At 43.1% G+C, this 20,391-nt stretch overlaps 1 pseudogene; it reads left to right on the top strand.

Moving 5' to 3' along the window:
• The first annotated feature begins 252 nt into the window (after positions 1 to 252).
• On the top strand, positions 253 to 9,260 carry LOC111952220 (N-lysine methyltransferase setd6-like; annotated as a pseudogene).
• Positions 9,261 to 20,391: the final 11,131 nt, after the last annotated feature.

Here is a 20,391-nt window from a genome sequence, read left to right as displayed (position 1 = left end):
GGTTGCGGCCGGCTGCGACAGAGCCTGGGCGGAACCCAGCCCAGCCTGGGCGCGAACCCAGAGACTCTGGTGGCGCAGCTAGCACTGCAATGCAGTGCCCTAGACCACTGCGCCACCCGGGAGGTCAAGCTTCCTCGAAAAGAAAGCACAGGGGCGGAGCTTCAGTGGCGCGCCCGAGCCATGTGAGAGCACGGCTCCAATCCCAGCCTCGGATGCGTACACCTCCACTATGAATGCCAAAGAGGGATCTGGATGAGCCAACACGGGAGCCTCGGTAAACAGAGTCCTCAAGCGACAAAACGCTCTGTTCCGACCTCAGCCGACCACCGCAGACGCACCGGTCCCCCCTTCAGCAGTGAGGTAATGGGAGCAGCCACCTGCCCAAAACCCCGGATAAACCTCCGGCAGTAATTGGCAAACCTTAAAAACCGCTGCACCTCCTTTACCGTGGTGGGAGTCGGCCAATTACGCACGGATCCAATGCGGTCACACTCCATCACCAACCCTGATGTGGAAATGCGATACCTCAGGAAGGAGACGGCCTGTTGGGAGAACACGCATTTCTCAGCCTTGACGTATAGGTCATGCTCCAACAGTCGCCCAAGTACTCTGCGCACCAGAGACACATGCGCGGCACATGTGGCGGAATATATCAGAATGTCATCGATATAAGCCACCACACCCTGCCCGTGCAGGTCCCTAAGAATCTCGTCTACAAAGGATTGGAAGACGGCTGGGGCATTCTTCAACCCATGCTGATAGCACCACCCTCTAGAAAGCCTTGCGGTTGTGTGCGGTGCAGTTGCAGTACCAGGCGGTGATACAGCCTGACAGGATGCTCTCAATTGTGCATCTGTAAAAGTTTGTGAGGGTTTTAGGTGAACAAGCCACATTTTTTCAGCCTCCTGAAGTTGAAGAGGCGCTGTTGCGCCTTCACCACACTGTCTGTGTGGGTGGACCATTTCTGTTTGTTGAAATGGTCCACGTGTAACATGGCCTACTTATATCAGTACACTCATATCAATTTAAGCATTACGAAACTTATATTCGATCAAATAAACATCACGTAGAAAATGAGCCATTCCTTTTTTTCTGACCTAATTCGACACTCTCTCCGTTACCTCCATACAAAAACTCATTGCTTGGTTGGAAAAACATCAAAAGAACACCACCTGCTGGAGGGATTTTGCGCCGAGTAGGCCATCTCTCTTCRCCTCTGATTATGTAAAACCACTGGGAATTCAGAAATCTCCGACTTCAGTGCGCTCAAGACAACTTGGAACTCGGGGAAAAACGAGAGCTCCAACTGGGAAAACGTGTTTTGAACGGTCATCCAACTCAGAATTCCAAGTCGGAAACTCTGGCATCTTTCTAGAGCTCCGACTTTCCGACCTGAACATCACTGACGTCATGATTTGATAGAATTCAATGCAATTCAACGTCGGGTTTCCAGGCAATGATGTGACTAGCTACCGTTAGTGCTTTGGTAAACGATTTCAAGTTATGAATGCTATGTAGCTTGCAAGTTATGAATGCTATGTAGCTAGCAAGTTAATAACCCGTAACTAGCTAGATTAATAAGAATCTTTGATAGTGCAGTTTTTTTTTTTTACGTGTCAATATATTTAATCCTACGTAACCAGCCTGCATTGTTGGTTGTTATGGGGGTCTGATGATCCTTGTTTCCTGAAGACAGAGGGCAGCGACCCTCTCCAAAGCTTCCTGCAGTGGTGTGAAGGGCGGAAACTCAACAGCAAGGAATCACAATATCCAGAAAAAGTATAAAGACATTGTCCACAATAAGTAAAAAGCCCTCCACTTCACAGACCTAGGTGTATTGGGGGTGAAACTCAGCTGACTTCCGTGTTCATGCTTATTCAGTTGTGTTCACATCAGCAAGGAGGACACAGTAGCAGAGTATGGCATGCTGGTAGGACATAGATGAGGGGGGAGTTGCTCTTCACTATACCCAGAATGGCTCTTCTGCACCACCAAAGTCCTGGCAAATGCTGGAAGGTGAGAATGCATCACACACACACACACACACACACACACACACACACACACACACACACACACACACACACACCTCTGGTCGGAGGCCCCCAAAGAAAACATCTGTTCCTCCCTAGGTAAAGCATCTCTGGAGAACACGTCTGGATGGGTGCCCCTCCTCCTGGCACTGATGTATGAGTACACATCTCCCCAGTCCCACTGGAGGCCTTACCTATCCCTCTGGTCTGACTTCACAGCTCTGGATCACCCCATGTTCTGGTAAGGTCAAACACATACAGTACATACGCACATCTTATATTCTTAGTTGAGTAGACTTAAATACTCTGATCGCTCTGTGATTCCAGTTGCTGGTATTTTGGCTGAGTTGTATTTTGTGGATGTGGTTTGTAGGTCAAAGGATGAGAGGGATAGACTCTCGAAGTGGACTGGGATCCCAGAGGCGGTGGACACTGACCTCACCAACATCCAGAGAGAGTACAAAGACATCGTCCTACCTTTCATCACGTTACACCATAACCTGTGGGACCCAGAGAGACACACACTTTACCTCTACAGAAGCATGGTMGCTTTTGTCATGGCTTACAGGTGAGAAGTTGCATGACTCAGTCATCAAGGAAGGTTTATAGAATAGTGGGATGATTGCCTTTCCGCAATGTTGCTTGTTCATCATTACAAAACAGTCCACCCAAATTATAGACGTTTGATATTTTCCTCCAGTCAAGTATACAATTTACTTATATTGTTAATGCAGCATAATTTACAAAGTTGATCATACATCCAAAATATAAGATACAATATGATTCTTACGCATAGGGTTGCAAAGGAAGGGTATTGTCACGTATACTCCCTCTCTGGCCTCTAGGTCATCAGGCTGCTGATTATCCCGCACACCTGTCACCATCGTCTCGCACACCTGCGCCTCATGACACTCACCTGGACTCCATTACCTCCTTGATCATCTTCCCTATATCTGTCACTCCCCTTGGTTCTTGATTCTGTTTTCATGTTGGTGCGATGTTTGCGTTTCGTGTTCATTATTTATTTTATTTATTAAAACACTTACTCCCTGAACTTCCTTCCCGACTTGCTTCCTTTATATATATTTTTACACACTTTCGTTTATTTTACTGTCTATGTCTTTGTTGTAAATGTTTTGGCACCAAACTGGTGGCAGTTGAAAAAAAGTTAATGGTTTGAAGAGTTGCAGAGTTATAAATAATGCCATTGTTTTAGAATTAATTATTCAATTTTCTCTTGAACCATATGGTCTATCCATTAGAAACTCAAACTCATGGACTATATGTGATTTTTTTTTAAATTAAGTTATTCAAGTATAAATTACCAAAGTTACCATAGATTGCCATCTGTTAATAACCAAAATTACAGAAGATTCCAGTAACTTTGGTAAATTACCGGAAATAACTTTGCAACCCTACTTAAGCACAATTAAGACCCACATTGGGATACATTTTAGACACACCAACATATTGCCAGTAAAAAATTAAACTGAAGTCTGACTGGCTAGAAAAGCTATTGCAATTAATATTTGCAACGTGAGCTGTTTTGGGGGAAACAGGTTTGTTTCTGGCAAGCAACCCAGATTCTCCATATTATTCATTTTAAAAGCCACTCCTGTGATTGGGTGATGATTTCCGCACATCAAACCCCTCTTGTGTGATTGAGCGATTTGTTTCCACACACCACACCCCAGGTGAGACCAGTGTCTTACTATACAGTATAAGGAAAAAGAGGTAAAGCAAATTGTTTGTGACTGCTGGCTATATCACTTGGTCCAGAGAAACTACAAGTTATAGTTCKGTGGTAACCCGTGTTTATTTTTACTGCCGAACCCACAAGTCCTCCAGTGGAGGTAGTGTAAAATATCTACAACCAGAAATAAGGGTTACAGCTGTTTAAATTTCACATATCCACTTTTTCTCTCTTTTCTTTTCTTTTTAGAGGTTAAACAGCCAACATTGCTTGTGTCCCAAAACATGGCCTATCACTCTATGGAGTGGACGTGAATTACTTGTGAATATGTTGAAAGGTGTACAGGTGCATCAAAGCAGGGACCGAGAGACTGAAAAACAGCTTCTATCTCAAGGCCATCAGACTGTTAAACAGCCACCACTAACATTTAGTGGCCGCTGCCAACATACTGACTCAACTCCAGCCACTTTAATAATGGGAATTGATGGAAATTATGTAAAAATGTATCACTAGCCACTTTAAACAATGCCACTTAATATAATGTTTACATACCCTACATTACTCATCTCATATGTACAGTGGGGAGAACAAGTATTTGATCACTGCCGATTTGCAAGTTTTCCTACTTACAAAGCATGTAGAGGTCTGTAATTTTCATTCATAGTACACTTCAACTGTGAGAGACGGAATCTAAAACAAAAATCCGAAAATCACATTGTATGATTTTTAAGTAAATATTTGCATTTTATTGCATACATAGTATTTGATACATCAGAAAAGCAAAACTTAATATTTGGTACAGAAACTTTGTGTTGCAATTACAGAGATCATACGTTTCCTGTAGTTCTTGACCAGGTTTGCACACACTGCAGCAGGGATTTTGGCCCACTCCTCCATACAGACCTTTCCAGATCCTTCAGGTTTCGGGGCTGTCGCTGGGCAATACAGGACTTTCAGCTCCCTCCAAAGATTTTTCTATTGGGTTCAGGTCTGGGACTGCTAGGCCACTCCAGGACTTGAGATGCTTCTACGGAGCCACTCCTTAGTTGCCCTGGCTGTGTGTTTCGGGTCGTTGTCATGCTGGAAGAACCAGCCACGACCCATCTTCAATGCTCTTATTGAGGGAAGGAGGTTGTTGGCCAAGATCTCGCGATACATGGCCCCATCCATCCTCCCTCAATACGGTGCAGTCGTCCTGTCCCCTTTGCAGAAAAGCATCCCCAAGAATGATGTTTCCACCTCCATGCTTCAGCGTTGGGATGGTGTTCTTGGGGTTGTACTCATCCTTCTTCTTCCTCCAAACACGGCAAGTGGAGTTTAGACCAAAAAGCTCTATTTTTGTCTCATCAGACCAATGACCTTCTCCCATTCCTCCTCTGGATCATCCAGATGGTCATTGGCAAACTTCAGACGGGCCTGGACATGCGCTGGCTTGAGCAGGGGGACCTTGCGTGCGCTGCAGGATTTTAATCCATGACGGCATGGGTGTTTAACTAATGGTTTTCTTTGAGACTGTGGTCCCAGTCTCTTCAGGTCATTGACCAGGTCCTGCCGTGTAGTTCTGGCTGATCCCTCACTTCCTCATGATCATTGATGCCCCACGAGGTGAGATCTTGCATGGAGCCAGACGAGGTGATTGACCGTCATCTTGAACTTTCCATTTTCTAATAATGCGCCAACAGTTGTTGCTTCTCACCAAGCTGCTTGCCTATTGTCCTGTAGCCCATCCCAGCCTTGTGCAGGTCTACAATTGTATCCCTGATGTCCTTACACAGCTCTCTGGTCTTGGCCATTGTGGAGAGGTTGGAGTCTGTTTGATTGAGTGTGTGGACAGGTGTCTTTTATACAGGTAACGAGTTCAAACAGGTGCAGTTAATACAGGTAATGAGTGAAGAACAGGAGGGTTTCTTAAAGAAAAACTAACAGGTCTGTGAGAGCCGGAATCTTACTGGTTGGTAGGTGATCAAATACTTATGTCATGCAATAAAATGCAAATTAATTACTTAATCATACAATGTGATTTTCTGGATTTTTGTTTTAAATTCCGTTCTCACAGTTGAAGTGTACCTATGATAAAAATTACAGACCTCTACATGCTTTGTAAGTAGGAAAACTGCAAAATCGGCAGTGTATCAAATACTTGTTCTCCCACTGATATGTATATACTGTACTGTATATCATCCACTGCATCTTGTCATCTTTATGTAATACATGTATCACTAGCCACTTTAAACTATGCCACTTTATGTTTACATACCCTACATTACTCATCTCATATGTATAGACTGTACACTATACTCTACTGCATCTTGCCTATGCCGTTCTGTACCATCACTCATTCATATATCTTTATGTACATATTCTTTATCCCTTTACACTTGTGTGTATAAGGTAGTAGTTGTGGAATTGTTAGGTTAGATTACTTGTTGGTTATTACTGCATTGTCGGAACTAGAAGCACAAGCATTTCGCTACACTCGCATTAACATCTGCTAACCATGTGTATGTGACAAATAAAATTTGATTTGATTTAAAAGGAGTGTCCTACTTCAGTATGTTGTCCATTTCGGTGGTTACTGACAGAAGTAACAACTGTTTTGACACTTGTACTGTAGTGCTGCGGATATGCTTCAAGTGCTTCCTGTTTGGGTCTGAATACAATCCCATAATCCACTGTTTCTCATTTCCTTCCTTTCTTTTACTCTGCAGTTTCCAGGAGCCCCTGAATGAGTGCCCCAATCCCCCCATGATGGTGCCCATTCGGTACATGTTACACCTTGTGTCCAATCACAACGGCAATCTGGAGTAAACACCTGTATGTAAAAAACTACAGTCGATATTCTGTAAACTGATTTTATGTAGTGGGTTTAAAGCAAGAATATGATACGTTATGCTGTGATGATATGTCCCTTTCTCTCTGCATCTACAGGAGTAATTGAAGATTGTGTCCATTTAAAGTACCCGAAAAGGAGAGGAAGTCTTCAACACGTATGGTCAGATGGCCAACTGGCAGCTCCTACACATGATTTGCCGAGCTAGATCAAAACAACAGCAACAACACTGCAGACATACCCTTGTCCAACATATACAAAGCAGATGTGCAAGGTGACTGTAACAGACTGAACACACAGACAGATGAGTAGGGGTGGATAGAGACAACTGACACATTTTTTTCCTAATACACTACACATAAATATCTCCACACTGAATCAACACAAATAAGAGACCACATTTCTAAATTATCCTGAGTTCTTCACATCTCCTTATGGTTTTCCATTGACACCTTTAAATCAGTCTGTCCTATCCTGTGCTTCCCCATCCCAGCGAATGAGTCTGAAGCTAAACAGCACCTCTTGGTGGAGAAGTGGAGTTTTTGCTTGAGATGGAAATTGTGGGAGACAAGGGAGTCTTCATCTTTGGAAAGTCAGGCTCCCTCACCTAAACAACACTCAAGGTAACCATGACCAAAACATAACCATAGTAACTCACTAGAGTGCAGGCAGTCGTATATTTAAGACTATCCAGTTTGCATTGGTGTTTGTCTCTCTCCCTAGATCCTGTGCAGGTCAGTGGAGGAGTTTGAGGACTTTAGTGAGAACGAAGGCTGGGAGGAGGCAGAAGATGACGATGAGGAGAAAATGTTGCAGGCACTGTCCAACGAGGGCCTACCAAGTCTGGACCATCTGTGGAGGCGTCTAGTGCACGCTTCAGTCCCTTTAACACTGGACCCATATGGGGAGGACATGCAGAAGGACAAGGTACTGCTGAAGGATAAAGATGGCCATCCTTAACTGAGTAGCCGGGAGAGGAGGGCACTGCAAGTCCGCTACGGCCAAAAAACTATCCTGCATCAGCTTCTGGAGCTCACCAAACCCTGAATTACCACTCAATCCATCCCAAAGCACTCACTGATTTGTAGAGACATCTACTCAAAACAAGCCTGAAGGAATTAATAAGACTATTTGAATAAAGCTGGCCAGTGACTCTATTTTAACTGAACATATTTGGAAAAGAGTGATTTTACTGTATACTGTATCCTTGTGAATTTGTATGAGACTGATGAGCATTGGCTTCTTTAAGAGCCCCCTATAGACAGTTGGGTAAGTACTGCTCCATGTCCTTCATGGGTCATTAAGTTACCCAAACCTGCAATGGACCTTCTTACAGCCCTGCTACACTATAGCCAAATATTCTTTATAACTAACCCAAGATAGCCCACAGCCTGTCGTTTCCAATAGGAGCAAATTAATCATAGTGGGCAGAACAAGCAACGACGTGGGCTTTAACTGTCTCAAACTGTATTGAGATCAAATGTCTCATCGATGACAAAATTGGAGAATGTCGGCCAAAATCCATCTCGCTCCTCTTCTTCCAAAATGGCGCAGCAGTAAGACGTGTTTTCGTCCCATGTAAATATCCAGTCTTTTCTGTTTTTTTGTATACATTTCATTATATTTCAATCTCTTTTTTCCATTTTCAAATTAAATATACCTTCCTGCAACCCGCCTCACCCAATGTGGTACGGATCTGCTGTTTTTTTAGACCTTATAACTGGAACCTCCATCAGCCGCTAGCCAGCTAATTAGCTACTAGCTATTTAGTCATTGTTAGCCACTGTTTAGTGGTCTTTACCTTTAGCTCGGACTCCAGGCGCTTTAGCTCGGATAAATCCTGCCAGTCTGCTATCAGCCGTGAGCATATCAGACTGCTTTTTTTCCCACTACATCACCGGATTCCTGCCGCAAGCTCTGGACCATTACACCGGATCTTCGCAGCTACCTAGTTGCTACCGAGTAGCTATTGTGGCTAACGCCCTTGTACAGAAGCATGCACCAGTTAGCCTCGAGCTAGGCCCATCTCCCGGCTAGCAAACGAAGTACACAAACTACAATAACTCTCTTGCCAATTGGCCTGGACCCTTTGCCGACATGGAGCCCCGCCGATCCATCACGACTGGTCTGCTGACGTAGTTTGACTGATGCGCTCTCAACCGGCCTCTGCGTTGTGGATGTTGGTGATGATCCATCTGCTATCCCCGGCCCGCTAGCTTCCTGAACGCCGTGTCTCCTGTTCGCCTAGCGTAGTAATCGACTACCGAACGGCTCCCTGTTTCATCTATTGCTGCTCATTGGACCCTATGATCACTCGGCTACACAGCTGATGCCTGCTGGACTGTTCATTAACACAGTACTTCATTTTGTTTATCTGTCGGCCCCAGCCTCGAACTCAGGCCCTGTGTGTAGCTAACTGACTCTATGCCCATTCATCACCATATACCCGTTGTCCTAGCTGTTCACCCGTTGTTCTCTTAACTCTCCCAATCAACACCTGTGATTGCTTTATGCCTTTCTCTAATGTCAATATGCCTTGTATACTGTTGTTTAGGGAAGCTCTCATTGTTTTATTTTACTGCGGAGCCCCTAGTCCTGCTCAACATGCCTCAGAGAGCCCCCTTGTCTCACCCCCACACATGCGGAGACCGCACCTAGCTTAACTGGCGCCTCCAGAGATGCAACCTCTCAGCGTCACTCGATGCCTAGGTTTACCTCCACTGTACTTATGAGGGTTCCCGTGTTTACCATACCCTTGTCTGAACACTATGCCCTGAATCTATCCTACCGCGCCCAGAAATCTGCTCCTTTTATTCTCTGTTCCCAAAGCACTAGACGACCAGTTCTTATAGCCTTTAGCCGTACCCTCATCCTACTCCTCCTCTGTTCCTCTGGCGATGTAGAGGTTAACCCAGGCCCTCTCATTTTCTGACTTCTGCAATCGTAAAAGCCTTGGATGTTAACATCCGCAGCCTCCTCCCTAAGTTTTCTTTATTCACTACTTTAGCACACTCCGTCAACTCTGATGTTCTAGCCGTTTCTGAATCCTGAGGCCACCTAAAATTCTGAAATTTCCATCCCCAATTACATTTTCCGTCAAGACAGAACTGCTAAAGAGGGCCGGAATTGCAATCTACTGTAGAAATAGCCTGAAGAGGTCTGTCATACTATCCAGGTCTATGCCCAAACAGTTTGAGTTTATACTTTTAAAGATCCATCTCTCCAGAAATAAGTCCCTCACTGTTGCCGCTTGCTATAGACCCCCCTCAGCTCCCAGCCGTGCCCTGGACACCATATGTGAATTGATTTCCCCCCCATCTATCTTCAGAGCTCGTGCTGCTAGGTGACCTAAACTGGGACATGCTTAACACCCCGGCCATCCTACAATCTAAGCTTGATGCCCTCAATCTCACACAAATTATCAATGAACCTACCAGGTACAACCCCAAATCCGTAAACACGGGAACCCTCATAAATATCATCCTAACCAACCTGCCCTCCAAATACACCTCTGCTGTTTTCAACCAAGATCTCAGCGATCACTGCCTCATTGCCTGCATCCGTAATGGGCCTGCGGTCAAACGACCACCCCTAATCACTGTCAAATGCTCCCTAAAACACTTCTGCAAGCAGGCCTTTCTAATCGACCTGGCCCGGGTATCCTGGAAAGATATTGAAGTGCTTTCTTCACCATGTTAAATAAGCATGCCCCTTTCAAAAATGTAGAACTAAGAACAGATATAGCCCTTGGTTCACTCAAGACTTGACTGCCTTTGACCAGCACAAAAACACCCTGTGGCGTACTGCACTAGCTTCGAATAGTCCCCGCGATATGCAACTTTTCAGGGAAGTCAGGAACCAATACACACAGTCAGTTAGGAAAGCAAAGGCTAGCTTTTTCAAACAGAAATTTGTATCCTGCAGCACTAATTCTAAAAGGTTTTGGGACACTGTAAAGTCCATGGAGAATAAGAGTACCTCCTCCCAGCTGCCCACTGCACTGAGACTAGGATACACTGTACACTGTCACCACTGATAAATCCACGATAATCGAGAATTTCAATAAGCATTTCTCTACGGCTGGCCATGCTTTCCACCTGGCTACCTCAACCCCGGGCCAACAGCTCTGCAACCCCCGCAGCAACTGGCCATTGTTGCTAGACTAGATGATGTTCTGAAAGAGCTACAAAATCTGGATCCCTACAAATCAGCTGGGATAGACAATCTGGACCCTCTCTTCCTAAAATTATCCACCGCCATTGTTGCTACCCCTATTACTAGTCTGTTCAACCTCTCTTTCGTATCGTCTGAGATTCCTAAAGATTGGAAAGCGGCCGCGGTCATCCCCCTCTTCAAAGGGGGAGACACTCTAGACCCAAACTGTTACAGACCTATATCCATCCTGCGCTGCCTTTCTAAAGTCTTCAAAAGCCAAGTGAACACACGTGAACACACGGTCCCGTGTGGCTCAGTTGGTAGAGCATGGTGCTTGCAACGCCAGGGTTGTGGGTTCATTCCCCACGGGGGGACCAGGATGAATATGTATGAACTTTCCAATTTGTAAGTCGCTCTGGATAAGAGCGTCTGCTAAATGACTTAAATGTAAATGTAATGAACAAACAGATCACCGACCATTTCGAATCCCACCGTACCTTCTCCGCTATGCAATCTGGTTTCCGAGCTGGTCACGGGTGCACCTCAGCCACGCTCAAGGTCCTAAACGATATCATAACCGCCATCGATAAAAGAGAGTACTGTGCAGCCGTCTTCATCGACCTAGCCAAGTCTTTCGACTCTGTCAATCACCGCATTCTTATAGGCAGACTAAACAGCCTTGGTTTCTCTAATGACTGCCTCGCATGGTTCACTAACTACTTCTCAGAGTTCAGTGTGTCAAATCGGAGGGCCTGTTGTCCGGACCTCTGGCAGTCTCTATGGTGGTGCCACAGGGTTCAATTCTTGGGCTGACTCTTTTCTCTGTATATGTCAATGATGTCGCTCTTGCTGTGGGTGATTCTTTGATCCACCTCTATGCAGACGACGCCATTCTGTATACATCTCGCCCTTCTTTGGACAGTGTGCTAACAAACCTCCAAATGAGCTTCAACGCCATACAACACTCCTTCCGTGGCCTCCAACTGCTGTTAAATGCTAGTAAAACGAAATGCATGCTCTTCAACCGATCGCTACCCGCACCCGCCCGACTAGCATCACTACTCTGGACAGTTTTGACCTAGAATATGTGGACAACTACAAATATCTAGGTGTCTGGTTACTGTAAACTCTCCTTCCAGACTCACATTAAGCATCTCCAATCCAAAATTAAATCTAGAATCGGCTTCCTATTTCACAACAAAGCCTCCTTCACTCATGCTGCCAAACATACCCTCGTAAAACTGACTATCCTACCGATCCTTGACTTCGGCGATGTAATTTACAAAATAGCCTCCAACACTCTACTCAGCAAACTAGATTCAGTCTATCACAGTGCCATCCGTTTTGTCACCAAAGCCCCACCAAAGCCTCCAGTAACCTTGAGGGGGTTACTCAACTGGCTCCTACATTGCGACGTCCCCTGAATGCCCATCTGCTAGCCTGCTAGCCGCGGCCCACTAGCTGTCTAGAGCATATCGGACTGTTAGCGAATAGGTCCATCGACCAATTTCTCGTGCCACTATTCCTATTTTGCCAATCGCCCTATGCCCCTTTTACCACACGAAGCCCTGCTTATCCATCATGACTGGACTACCGACGGAACCGCACGAGGAGGCTAAAACAGACTTTCCTCTGTCACGACGTCCCTCTAAGGCTAGTCCCGGCCTGCTAGCTGTCTGAATCGCCTTGTCTCCAGCCAGCCCAACCATTCACTGGACCCTTATGATCAGGAACCAATACACACAGGCAGTTAGGAAAGCTAAGGCTAGCTTTTCAAACAGAAATTTGCATCCTGTAGCACCAACTCAAAAAAGTTCTGGGACACTGTAAATGCCAAGGAGAATAAGAGCACCTCCTCCCAGCTGCCCACTGCACTGAGGCTAGGAAACACTGTCACCACCGATAAATCCACTATAATTGAGAATTTCAATAAGCATTCTTCTCTGTATACATCAGTGATTCTCTGATCCACCTCCACGCAGACGACACCATTCTGTATACTTCTGTCCCTTCTTTGGACACTGTGTTAACAAACCTCCAGACGAGCTTCAATGCCATACAACTCTCTTCCGTTGCCTCAAACTGCTCTTAAATGCAAGTAAAACTAAATGCATGCTCTTCAACCGATCGCTGCCCGCACCTGCCCGCACGTCCAGCATCTCTGGACGGTTCTGACTTAGAATATGTGGACAACTACAAATACCTAGGTGTCTGGTTAGACTGTAAACTCTCCTTCCAGACTCACATCAAACGTCTCCAATACAAAATTAATCTAGAATCGGCTTCCTATTTCGCAACAAAGCATCCTTCACTCATGCTGCAAAACATACCCTCGTAAAACTGACCATCCTACCGATCTACGCACTTCGGAGATGTCATTTACCAAATAGCCTACAACATTCTACTCAACAAATTGGATGCAGTCTACCACAGTGCCATCCGTTTTGTCACCAAAGCCCCATATACTACCCACCATTGCGACCTGTACGCTCTCGTTGGCTGGCCCTCGCTTCATACTCGTCGCCAAACCCACTGGCTCCAGGTCATCTACAAGTCTCTGCTAGGTAAAGCCCCGCCTTATCTCAGCTCACTGGTCACCATAGCAGCACCCACCCGTAGCACACGTTCCAGCAGGTATATCTCACTAGTCACCCCCAAAGCCAATTCCTCCATTGGCAGCCTTTCCTTCCAGTTCTCTGCTGCCAAGACTGGAACGAACTGTAAAAATCACTGAAGCTGGAGACTCATCTCCCTCACTAGCTTTAAGCACCAGCTATCAGAGCAGCTCACAGATCACTGCACCTGTACATAGCCCATCTGTAAATAGCCCATCCAACTACCCCATCCCCATACTGTATTTATTTATTTCTTGCTCCTTTGCACCCCAGTATCTCTACTTGCACATTCATCTTCTGCACATCAATCACTCCAGTGTTTAATTTATATATTGTAATTACTTCGCCACCATGGCCTATTTATTGCCTTACCTCCCTTATCTTACATCATTTGCACACACTGTATATAGACTTGTTCTACTGTATTATTGACTGTATGTTTGTTTATTCCATGTGTAACTCTGTTGTATGTGTCAAACTGCTTTGCTTTATTCTTGGCCAGGTCGCAGCTGTAAATGAGAACTTGTTCTCAACTAGCCTACCTGATTAAATAAAGGCGAAATAAACAAATCTAAAATATACTACCCACCACTGCGACCTGTATGCTCTCGTTGGCTGGTCCTCGCTGCATATTTGTCGCCAAACCTACTGGTCATCGATAGGTATAGCTCCGCCTTGTCTCAGCTCACTGGTCACCATAGCAGCACCCACCCGTAGCACGCTCTCCTGCAGGTATATTTCACTGYTCATCCCCAAAGTCAACACCTAATTTGGCCGCCTTTCCTTCCAGTTCTCTGCTGCCAYTGACTGGAACGAATTGCAAAAATCACTGAAGTTGGGGACATATCTCCCTCACTAACTTTAAGCGTCAGCTGTCAGAGCAGCTTACCGATCGCTGCAGCTGTACACAGCCCATCTGTAAATAGCCCATCCAATCAACTACCTACCTCATCCCATATTTGTTTTTGTTTTTTCTGCTCTTTTGCACACCAGTATTTCTACTTGCACAGCCTCATCTGCACATATATCACTCCAGTGTAAATTGCTAAATTGTAATTACTTCGACACTATTGGTCTATTTATTGCCTTACCTCCTTACTTCATTTGCACACACTGTATACAGATTTTTGTATTGTGTTACTGACTGTACGTTTGTTAATCCCATGTGTAACTCTGTTGTTGTTTTTGTCGCACTGCTTTGCTTTATCTTGGCCATGTTGCAGTTGTAAATGAGAACTTGTTCTCAACTGGCCTACCTGGTTAAATAAAGGTCAAATTTAAAAAAATATATATTTTTTTTAATTCTCCTACTGCCAGCCACTGGGCTTCCTGTCACCACCATATTTATTAGTTAGTGGAAACGCCAACTAGATGCTTCACATTTATACATCTGGTGAAATATCTGTCTCATGGTTCTATTTGTGCTATAGCCATCGGGTGTCCGGTATTGCCATCACCCATCCTCTGAAATCAATGAAAGCTGCTATTCTGCTTTTGTTATGTCACGTCCAATGGCAGCGTCCAAGCTCAAGAACTGCCAAGTCTCAAATTCGATGGCTGACTCGTGCGTTCATTCTATCTTGTGAATTGAAATAATTACAAATAAAGTTGATTTTGGTTGCATATGGCCTGGTTATTGTATTACGATTTTGAAGTCAAGAACAAACTAGCTAGCAGAAACTAGTTAGCTACATTGCATTGACTATGTTCACAATGTGAACAAAAGCAACTTGCAGTGGTGTTAAGTCGTCATTGTAAATAAGATTTTGTTCGTAACTTCTCTGATCTACGGATACCGAATACGGGTTCACTTTCCTAAACAACCGCTGAATTGCAGGGCGCAAAATTCAAAAATATTCCAAAAAATATTTATAATCATGCAATCACAAGTGAAATATACAAAAACACAGCTTAGCTTGTTGTCAATCCACCTATGGTGTCAGATTTTGAAAATATATATTTTACAAGCTTTTGTGAGTGTAGCTTTCAATGCTATAACAGCTTAGCCTTATATTAGCTTGGTTAGCTTGATCACAAAAGTAAGAAAAGCAATAAAATTAATCGCTTACCTTTGATAATCTTCGGGTGTTTCCACTCACGAGACTCCCAGGTACACAACAAATGTTATTTTTGTTCGATAAACATTACTTTTATCACAAAAAAACGCCATTTGGGTTGCGCGTTATGCTGAGAAAACTAAAGCCGTGTTCCGTTCGACAAATCCCAAAAAGTATCCGAAATGGTCGTAGAAACATTTTAAATGTTTTTTATAATCAAACCTCAGGTTGTCTTTAACAAACATAATCGATAATATTTCAACCGGAGCATAACCTATTCATTAAGAGAGAAAAGGAAAATGGTGAGCTCCTCCCGTGCGCGCAGGAAATATTCAGAGGACACCTGACCTCTTTTGAAACATCTCGCTCATTTTTCAAAATAAAAGCCTGAAACTATGTATAAAGCCTGGTCACAGCCTGAGGAAGCCATTGGAAAAATAATCTGGTTGATACCCCTTTAAATGGAGGTTAGACAGGCCAGGAAACAGATTTTGTTTTTTGTTTTTTAAATATCACTTCCGGGTTACTTTTTCTCAGGATTTCGCTTGCAGAATTAGTATTATTTTTCTCACAGACAATATTTTGACAGTTTTGGAAACTTTGGAGTGTTTTCTATCCTAATCTGTAAATTATATGCATATTCTACGATCTGGGCCAGAGAAAATGTCAGTTTACGTTGGGTACGTTATTTAAAAATAAAAATAAATCTGACCCCTAGCGCTAAGAGGTTTGACTTGCCTAGTTAAACAATTTTTATTCAACCATTATTTAACTAGGCAAGTCAATTAAGAACAAATTCTTATATATACAGTTGAAGTCGGAAGTTCACTTAGGTTGGAGTCATTAAAACTCGTTTTCAACCACTCCACAAATTTCTTGTTAACAAACTATAGATTTGGCAAGTCGGTTAGGACATCTACTTTGTGCATGACAAGTAATTTTTCCAACAATTGTTTACAGACAGATTATTTCACTTATAATTCACCGTATCACAATTCCAGTGGGTCAGAAGTTAACATACATTAAGTTGACTGTGCCTTTAAACAGCTTGGAAAATTCCAGAAAATTATGTCATGGCTTTAGAAGCTTCTGATAGGCTAAATGATAGTACGCAAGTATAAACACCATGGGATCACGCAGCCGTCATACCGCTCAGGAAGGAGACGGGTTCTGTCTCCTAGAGATGAATGTACTTTGGTGTGAAAAGTGCAAATCAATCCCAGAACAACAGCAAAGGACCTTGTGAAGATGCTGGAGGAAACAGTTACAAAATTATCTATATCCATAGTAAAACGAGTTCTATATTGACATAACCTGAGAAGCCGCTCCGCAAGGAAGAAGCCACTGCTTCAAAACCACCATAAAAAAGCCAGACTACGGTTTGCAACTGCACATGGGGACAAATATCGTACTTTTTGGAGAAATGTCCTCTGGTCTGATGAAACAAAAATAGAACTGTTTGGCCATAATGACCATCGTTATGTTTGGAGGAAAGATGTGTATAAGAGACAGCCTCTGGTCTGATGAAACAAAAATAGAACTGTTTGGCCATAATGACCATCGTTATGTTTGGAGGAAAAAAGGGGAGGCTTGCAAGCCGAAGAACACCCTCCCAACCGTGAAGCACGGGGGTGGCAGCATCATGTTGTGCACTTCACCAAATAGATGGCTTCCTTGAGGAATTAACATTATGTGGATATATTGAAGCAACATCTCAAGACATCAGTCAGGAAGTTAAAGCTTGGTCGCAAATGGGTCTTCCAAATGGACAATGACCCTAAGCATACTTCCAAAGTTGTGGCATAATGGCTTAAGGACAACAAAGTCAAGGTATTGGAGTGGCCATCACAAAGCCCTGACCTCAATCCTATAGAACATTTGTGGGCAGAACTGAAAAAGCGTGTGCAAGCAAGGAGACCTACAACCCTGACTCCGTTACACCAGCTTCTGTCAGGAGGAATGGGCCAAAATTCACCCAATTTATTGTGGGAAGCTTGTGGAAGGCTTCCAGAAACGTTTGACCCAAGTTAAACAATTTAAAGGCAATGCTACCAAATACTAATTGAGTGTATGTAAACTTCTGACCCACTGGGAATGTGATGAAAGAAATCAAAGCTGAAATAAATCATTCTCTGTGATATTATTCTGACATTTCACATTCTTAAAATAAAGTGGTGAGCCTAACTGACCTAAAACAGGGAATTTTTACTTGGATTAAATGTCAGGAATTGTGAAAAACTGAGTTTAAATGTATTTGACTAAGGTGTATGTAAACTTCCGACTTCAACTGTATATACATTGAAATGCTAATCCTTCGCACAGGAACGGCCGCTCATTCGAGAATAATTGCAAGTACATACTTACGGTGTATGTCATTGTTGTCTTCTCTGTTGGAATCTGTTTCATCTATGCATAGTCACTTTACCCCTATCTATATGTACAAATTACCTCAACTAACCTGTACCCCCGCACATTGACTCGGTATCGGTATTGTTATTTTATTGTGTTACTTTTAATTGTTTTTTACTTTAGTTTATTTGGTAAATATTTTCTTAGCTCTTTCTTGAACTGCATTCTTGGTTAAGGGTTTGTTAGTAACCATTTCACGGTAAGGTTTGATTGGGTAAAGTTTGATTTGATTTCTCCTTTGCTATTTTTATCATCCATGGAACCCCTGGCCCAGGCAATTGGTTAATCGAAGGAAATAACACAAATGTCCATAAAATCTACTGATCATTTTACTATATCGAGGCAATGTATCTCAATCGCTCCCAAATGCATTGAAGATCATAGATACATTCATCTTAATCTCATATTATTAAATTAATCTGCCTCTGAAGACCCCTGATGGAGGACTCCATCTCTTACTATAGAATCCCAATTGTTTCCCATTGTAAATATTTGGGAGTATATATATTTCCTTGTTTATATAAAATCAGAAACGTTGACAGAAAGCTCTAATCAATTCAATCTGACCTCAGATGGACTAACATCCCAGTTCCTTTAACTGGCTAAATTAATATTTTGCCAGGGCTGAATTTCTGTAGTTCAATGCTTACCATGTCTACCCCTTCAGGCTATTGGGATAAAATCCAGTGTGGTTAGAAAATGTATATGGCAAGGTAATCGATCCCGGAAAAATGTACAAAGTTACAAAATGTATTTCTAAGTGCATGATTGTACGATGTTAACTCCTCAAATCTCTCAATTAAGAGAGAATTGCTGCTGGCAGGTAGCACTGCCGTAAACAAACGCGTTGGCTGTTAATGGCAATTACGTCACTCTCCCAATTCGCCAGTGGATATACAGTTCCAGTCAAAAGTTTGGACACACCTACTCATTCCAGGGATTTTCATAATTTTTTTACTATTTTCTACATTGTAGAATAATAGTGAAGACAAAACTATCAATTAACACATATGAAATCACGAAGTAACCAAAAAAGTATATATTTTAGATTCTTCAAAGTTGCCACCTTGACAGCTTTGCACACTCTTGGCATTCTCTCAACCAGCTTCATGAGGTAGTCACCTGGAATGCATTTCAATTAACAGGTGTGCCTTGTTCAAAGTTAATTTGTGGAATTTATTTCCTTGTTAATGCATTTGAGCCAATCAGTTGCGTTGTGACAACGTAGGGGTGGTATACATTAGATATAGCCCTAATTGGTAAAAGACCAAGTCCATGTTATGAAAAATTAAGGTCCATCATTACTTTTAGACATGAAGGTCAGTCAGTCCGGAAATTTTCAGGAATTTTGAAAGTGCAGTCACAAAACTGGCTCTCATGAGGATCGCCACAGGAAAGGAAGACCCAGACTCTTGCCATTCTCTCAACCAGCTCACCTGGAATGCTTTTCCAACAGTCTTGGAAGGAGTTCCCACATATGCTGAGCACTTGTTGGCTGCTTTTCCTTCACTCTGCAGTCTAACTCATCCCAAACCATCTCAATTGGTTTGAGGTCAGGTGATTGTGGAGGTCATCTGATGCCGATTAGCACAAAGGCATTAAGGAAAGAAATTCCACAAATTACCAAAGCACACCTGTTAATTGAAACACATTCCAGGTGAGTACCTCATGAAGCTGGTTGAGAGAATGCAGTGTGTGCCAAGCTGTCAAGGCAAAAGGTGGCTACTTTGAAGAATCTAAAATATATTTTGATTTGTTTAACACTTCAGGTTACTACGTTATTTCATAGTTTGTCTCATCACTATTATTCTACAATGTAGAAAATAGTAAAAATAAAAACCCTTGAATGAGTAGGTGTCTCCAAACTTTTGACTGGTACTGTATATTCATTTGTATTCCCCGCCCAATAAAAAAACACGAACTTGGTCAAAGACTTCCAAGCTCCTCTCCGCTCTCAAAACAACATGCTGTGGAGTAGGTAGAACTTCACATTGACAACGCAACACTGATAAAAACAGCACCGCCACACGTGTCCGGGAGCTGAAGTGTGATGCGGCTGCAGCTGTGGAGTGAATTGCTTATCCTTTTACGTATTGTAATTACAAAATTCAAAAGGCCCTCGCACATCTGAGCGATCTTATTTGCAGGTGCATGGCAACAATTGAACAAGATGAAGGATAAAGGAAACCGCACACTGATCTTGATAGTATCACCGATATTTAATAAGCTTACGTATCGGCCACACGGCCATCGTCAGAACTTTTGTGATTTAAAAAAAAATGTGCACCCTTATGTAGACCTGGCCCCACCCACATCCGTTCTACACATCGAATGGGGTTGGAGGCAAAGAAAAAAACAAATAAGTGCTACCAAATATAACAATATGCATTTCATAAATATTACAAAAGTGTATAAATAAGGCGTATTGAACGTCTGTAAAATCTCAATGAGGACAGCAAGTTTTCATTAGTCATCGGGTACATCGTACGAAAAACGTCAGAATAATCTACAATAGACAATATTTCATGTTCAAATTCACAACATAACATACATAGGCATTTCATCATTAAGTCCTTTAGGAAATAATGTCTGGAGGGTG

The sequence above is a fragment of the Salvelinus sp. IW2-2015 genome, linkage group LG26 (assembly GCF_002910315.2).
Source record: "Salvelinus sp. IW2-2015 linkage group LG26, ASM291031v2, whole genome shotgun sequence".
In the NCBI taxonomy this organism is placed as follows: Eukaryota; Metazoa; Chordata; class Actinopteri; order Salmoniformes; family Salmonidae; genus Salvelinus; species Salvelinus sp. IW2-2015.
This window is presented reverse-complemented; position numbering and strand designations above follow the sequence as displayed.